Raw genomic sequence first — 6,152 nt, forward strand, 5'->3', positions numbered from 1 at the left:
TCAATGATATGATACACAAATCAAAAGGTCTTTGAATGGTTGTAACGAAGTTTAGGTTACGGGTAAGAATACAAGCTGAAAAGAAAAAGGTTAGAATCGAGATAATTTCAATATATTACCCCACTATCAAAAACTTAATTATTGAATCACAAACAAATATTTAGAACTATATTACATGAGCTCTTTTTTTTTTTTAAGAACAAATCAAGTCAATACAATATAGAAATCATACTTCATGATTCAGTAACAAAAAATGGTGAACATAGTGAGGTAACAATATTAAATTTAATCTCGATAAAAAAAGGGTAATTTAAGTAAGAGGATTTCAACAATAATGGGCTAATGGGTTAATGATGATGGTTAATCAATAAAAAAGGTTAGTAGGCTCAAAGGGGTTCACTAAGGGTTTAATTATGTGGGAAGGCTTTTTATGGAGTAAGTGGGTTAAATCCTAAGTGCCTTTATCATCTCAGTATATCAAATCATACGTGTGATCTCGACATGTATAATCGAAGCAAGTTCTAAAATAACAGTTTAATGTTGACGTACTCAAACCATAAAAGAAGTGAGCAAGAAAGAAAGCTATATGCTCAAAAGATCAAAAATCTCACCAAAACTTTGGGTTTGTGATGTCATTCCTGTATACTTAAGATTTCAAGATAATACCTTAATTTAGGAAAATAGTCTAAAAAATTTAGTTCTCAAAATATCAACTTAACATGCTCGATTCTCTAACGTCCTATAATCAAATAATCATGCATAATTTCCATGGTCTAATTCATGACATATCAATAATAATTATAGATTACTCAGAATTCATTCGATCAATATTATGAGAAAATCACTTAAACACAAGACCAAATTCAGGGATTTGAGAATAATGCAAATAGTTAGGCATCATGTTCATGTTCACCCCCCACACTTAAGATGTACATTGCCCTCAATGTACAAAGATAGAATATTCAGAATAAAGAAAATCATAAGAGGGAGAGAGGTGAAACTCCCTGTTATATGGATGCGGAGCTTGATTCTGAGGCTGGAGTGTTTGGGGAAAGTGGTAGCTGCCACTGTTCTTGGCTAGATGAAGAAATTGGGTCGTTGAACATGGCACTCATTGGGTATTGTTCCCTATTTGTTTCCTCATTCCGTAAAATATTCCTAGCAACTTTGCTTGGAAGTCTGTAGAATCATGAAGAGCTTATTAAGAGTTGGTGTAGAAGAGAGCATAGTGGGATTACTTGTTAGAAATACTAGAAAAATGAAAAAAGTAAAATTTACTAATATAGATATGTATTTCAAAAGAAAATAATAAAATTGAAATGAAAATAAAAATAAAAATAAAAATAAAAAGATAGGAGGATTCAATGATCCTCGTCAGTGGGGCCCTCAGTTGGTGGCGTTGGAGTGGCGATGTGAAAGTGCTAGCACAGCTGCTGCATCATGGCCTACATGTCATCCATCTGTCTGTCACATCACCGATCTCACTCGTGAATCATCTCAAACTGTGTAGTGCAATACTGCTCGAAGTGAGCGAGTCGGTCGAAAATGTGTGCCAATGAAGTAGCCGCATGAATTGGTTGTTCCCTAGGTGGCGTGGTAGAAGGCTCCTCGTGTTGTGGGGGGACATCATCAGGAATGTCCTCAAGATCCTCCTCGTCAATGGCATGAGTGAGACGATACTGAGGAGGATCGGTCCCACGTCGGCGCTCGATCATCCTCATGTGTAAAATAGTCGTGATGCCTTGTGGGGACATCTGACCTATCAGTGTAAGCGCTGATGACTGGGCCACGGTGTTGAGGAGGCCGAAGTGTCTGGCAAGGAGCGTCACGTAGGGGCCGATAGAGATTACTCCCTTCTGATGCTACTTGGTCTAATGGCGAATGGCGAAAGCGATGAAATATGCCAAGTCAGTCACGTGTGCATTCGCCATGCACCATAAATAGTAGACATCGTGGGTGTTGACGACGCTAGTACTCTCTCTCCTTCCGGTCAGGGTGTGTGCTAATATGGCATGGAGATATCATAGGGAAGGGACGAGAGCTGAAGCCTTCGAGCGGCTGGGGTCATAGGTGGAAGAGAGTAGTGCCAAAGCCTTCCAGCACAAGGAGGGAGAAATGTGGATATTGCATGGTAGTGCATTCATGTCCTCCTCCTCCATAAACTCATTGGTGTAAAGTCCCAGAGTGACTCCAAACTCTTGGACACTCATCGCGTGAACTAGACCACCTAATCGGAAGTGAATGGTGCCAGGGTCATCATTGTTCGTCATCACCACCTGTAAATGAAAAGTAGAGCATAATTCTAAAGTTAGCTCTAAATAAGTGGGTTCGGTAATAGCGAAGAACCGTTCCCATGGGTCTGTGGACAGGAGGACGCAGAGGGCATTAGCTAGCTGGACTTGCTCTACGGCAGCCCAGTCAATGCAGTGACCTGTAGTGAGGGGTCGCGCGTGTAGTATCTAAAATAGCTCCTCCTGCGAAGCTTGCGGAAACTCAAGGAATGGGTGCCGAACTTCGGCTGTAGCACGTACCCAGGAAGAACTTGGTCCCTGACGTCTCTTTGAGGATGGGACCGCAGCATTCTTGCCTCTCGATGATGACATAATGTACCTAAAAATGTATGAGCATTGATATAGTACGTCCAAGATGTGTTAACATTTAACAATATCAAGCGAGAAGTGAAAATTTTATATGATTATTAAGAATCATTTATTGGAATCAAATATGCATCATTAGTTAAGCAAGAATCCTAAAACAAGCATATGCTATTTAGTAGCTTTAACAGTTCAAATGTAGAAAATACTAAAGCAAATTCCTAAATTATTCAGAACAAATTGGTAACAGTAACAATATCTGTATAAGGCATATAGAATACCAATGCAGTAATGCAAATTGGAAAAAACAAGCTTGAGAAAGTGAACCAAAAGTTGCTGTAGGGTGGCGTACGGGCGTGATGGAGGTGAGCACAGGAGTGTGGCGTGGGAATACAACCATGTGGAGGAAAAATAGAAGGAAAAGAGAGGGGGAAGTGAGGATTAATGCAGGGGGAGTGGAGTTTAGGGTGATTTGGGGGTTGAGGAAGTGAGAATCTAGGGAATGGTGGCCGGAATAGGGATTAGGGAGTGGAGAATGGGAGATTTCGGCTAGGGTTTTGAAAGGAAGAAGAAAATGAACAGTGATTTACTTATATAGGAGAGGTGCACACAGCCTAGGGCCATGCCCGTGTACTTTGAAGGTGAGCCCATGTTTTTCGAATTTTGCAATTTAGGTCGTGCCCGGCTACTATCCCACGCCCATGTGTCTTGGGCGTGTGTGGCACGCGGCTATGTTGCACGGTCGTGCCTAGCTTTGTTCGCTTCCCCCACGTCCGTGTGTTAGAGTACCACACCCATGTATTGTTGTCCACGACTTAACGGCACGGGCGTGTCTCACGCCCGTGTTGAATAAACAGAATCAAGCCTTGCCCCTGGCACGCCCCTATTTTTCCATTCCCACGCCCGTGTTCACCTATCAAGTTCACCCATGGCCATGTCGTACAGCCATGGGGATTTATCGCATCTCGTGTTTTGGGGAAATCATGTTTTGCTTCCACACGGCCGTATCGCACGGCCGTGTCTCTTCCCCTGTTTGGCCACGGCTTTAGGCACGCCCATGTGTCTGGCCGTGTGTGCTGAAAAACTTTGCAATTCAAAGATAAAGTTAATGATTCAAAGTGTTAAAAATTAAAAATAAAGAAATCAAAATATGTTAGTGCTCGGGTTGCCTCCCGAGAAGCGCTTAATTATAGTCTAAGCTCGACTTACCTCTCTAGTGAATGGTCAGGGTGGTTCGAGGAGTTTATGATCCTTATTCATGCTATCAGTCTCATCAAAATAGGGTTTTAATCGGGTGTTGTTTACCTTAAAAGTGTTGAACTTGGGGTGACTCACCTCCACCGTACCGAATGGAAAAATACTGAGTACCGTAAGAGGGATTTCCTCATTCGGTGTGGTAGTGACAATGTGAGGATTTGCGGCATCTAGTAAGACTTTATCACCAACCTTAAGTTGATTAGGAGAGGTATCGGGCTTGTTTTGGCGTAGTTTCGATTTATCATGTGTTCTCAATTTGTGTGCTCGCAATTCGTCTAGCTCCTCTATCCGTAGCCTTTGTTCTTCATGAATGTGTCCTCTATCATATCTAGAACATGGCTCGTGAGCTTCTTTAAAGCTTAATTTCTGCAAAGTCATATTGTCAGTTTTAGTAGATTGGTGTGGACTATTACCTTCAATGTTCGATGTGATGCCAGAATTACGAGCTTGAAGGGTGATCGTTTCATCTCCCACACGAAGTGTAAGATCACCTGTGCCAACATCAATAATTGTTTTAGCAGTTGCTAGAAAGGGCATTCCTAAAATCAAAGGGGTGTTATTATCCTCCTCTATGTCTAGAACAACGAAATCAACCGGGAATATGAACTTATCTACTTTTATGAGTACATCTTCAATAATACCCTTAGGGAATCTTATAGTTTTATCTACCAATTGAATGCTCATCCTAGTTTGTTTAGGTTTCCCAAGACCTAGTTTCTTAAACATTTTGTAAGGCATGACATTAATACTAGCCCTTAAATCAGCTAATGCATGACTTATAACTAAACTACCAATTAAACAAGGAATTGTAAAACTCCCTGGATCTTTCAATTTGTGCGGTAGCTTATTCTGTAGAATAGCTGAGCAGACTGCATTTAGCTCCACATGCGATGCTTCGTTCAACTTTTGCTTATTTACTAGAAGCTCTTTTAAAAATTTAATTGCATTTGGCATCTGCGACAAAACTTCAATAAACAGTAAGTTAATATGTAATTTTTTCAAAAGTTTGAGGAATTTCCGAATTGTTCGTCTGAGCGGTCTTTCATTGTTGCATTAGGGTATGGGACACGAGGTTTATATTCATCATTCACCATTTTGTTATGACTTACCTCACTTTTACCTTTGCTCACCACAGTTCCTTACAACAATTCTGGCTCTGGCACAATAAATCCTTCCTTATCTTGAGTACTAATTGCGTTGAGGTGTTCCCTTGGGTTAGGTTCAGTATTACTTGGTAAGCTACCTTGTGGTCATTCAGAGATTAGTTTGGATAGCTGGCCTATCTGAGTTTCGAGTCCTTGGATCGATGCTTGTTGATTTTTAAGTGCTGTCTCGGTATTTTGGAAACGGGTTTCTAACATTGATATGAATTTTGAGAGCATCTCTTCAAGGTTCGGTTTCTTCTCTTGTTGATAAGGTGGCTGTTGAAAACCCTGAGGATTTTGTGGCTTTTGATTTCCTTGACCACCCCAGGAGAAATTTGGGTGGTTCCTCCAACCTGTATTATAAGTATTACTGTATGGGTTATTTTGAGATCTAAAGTTATTGTTACCCATATAGTTGACTTGTTCCTCTTCGGTTGTGGGATTGAAGGATTGATATTATGTATGCACACCTCCTCCACTTGAGTCACACCTCATTATTGGATGTACCTGCGTAGAACCAAGTAAACCATCAATCTTTTTATTGAGAAGTTCAACCTGATTTGACAACATAGTAACTGAGTCGACGTTATAAACGCCAGCTGTTTTTGTTGGCTTAGTCCTCGTGACTTGCCACTGATAGTTATTTAATGACATTTCTTCAATGAATTCGTAAGCTGCTTCAAGTGTTTTGTTGTTGATGGTTCCACTAGCAGCTGGGTCAACCATTTGCCGAGTTGAAGGATTCAAACCATTGTGGAATGTTTTTACTAGAAGCCAAAGCAGTAACCCATGGTGAGGACACCTTCTCAGTAAGTCCTTGTATCTCTCCCATGCATCGTAAAGTGTTTCTAAATCCATCTGCACAAAAGAAGAGATATCATTACGTAATTTAGTTGTTTTAGCCGGCGAAAAATATTTTAGTAAAAATTTCTCAGTCATTTGTTCCCAAGTAGTAATTGACCCTTGTGGGAACGAGTTCAACAACTGTTTAGCTTTGTTCCTTAATGAAAAAGGAAATAACCGAAGACGAATGACATCATCAGAAATGCCATTGATTTTAAATGTATCGCAAAATTCCAGAAAATTTGCTAAGTGAGCATTGGGATCTTCATCCTGTATACCATCAAACTGAACAAATTGTTGTATCACCTGAATA

At 40.4% G+C, this 6,152-nt stretch overlaps 1 non-coding gene across 1 annotated transcript; it reads left to right on the top strand.

The window, feature by feature from the left end:
* Window positions 1-5,780: 5,780 nt before the first annotated feature.
* Window positions 5,781-5,887, top strand: LOC128283202 (small nucleolar RNA R71). Its single transcript, XR_008273544.1, has one exon. It is a non-coding gene; the product is annotated as a small nucleolar RNA R71 (small nucleolar RNA).
* The last annotated feature ends 265 nt before the right edge of the window (window positions 5,888-6,152 follow it).

The sequence above is a fragment of the Gossypium arboreum genome, chromosome 10 (genome assembly GCF_025698485.1).
Source record: "Gossypium arboreum isolate Shixiya-1 chromosome 10, ASM2569848v2, whole genome shotgun sequence".
NCBI classification, from domain to species: Eukaryota; Viridiplantae; Streptophyta; class Magnoliopsida; order Malvales; family Malvaceae; genus Gossypium; species Gossypium arboreum.